We start from the raw sequence: 224 nt of genomic DNA, 5'->3' as shown, positions 1-224 counted from the left end.
AGTTAGAGATCTTCCTGGTTAGCTGATGGATTGCTCGGAATTATTGTTTTTGTTGCTGCTTGTTGGAATAAGAGATTGGTATATGGTTGAGAGAGATTTTGGTTTCTGGAACAAATTTTCCGCATGTATTGTAGCTGAGCGTGGGGGCGCGTCCGAACTCCGATTGATGCGGGGTTAGCGGCGTTGGCTTCGTCTCGTCAAGAGCTTTAATTTGGTATCTGGCT

At 45.5% G+C, this 224-nt stretch overlaps 1 protein-coding gene across 1 annotated transcript in view; it reads left to right on the top strand.

Moving 5' to 3' along the window:
• The window catches only part of LOC106339122 (uncharacterized protein At4g04775-like), a 3,817-nt gene that overhangs the window by 987 nt on the left and 2,606 nt on the right, over positions 1-224 (top strand). The gene's annotated exons all lie outside the window — the stretch shown is intronic.

Source organism: Brassica oleracea, chromosome C1, assembly GCF_000695525.1.
Source record: "Brassica oleracea var. oleracea cultivar TO1000 chromosome C1, BOL, whole genome shotgun sequence".
NCBI classification, from domain to species: Eukaryota; Viridiplantae; Streptophyta; class Magnoliopsida; order Brassicales; family Brassicaceae; genus Brassica; species Brassica oleracea.
The sequence above is the reverse complement of the archived record's forward strand: the minus strand, read 5'-3'. Positions and strand labels throughout refer to the sequence as shown.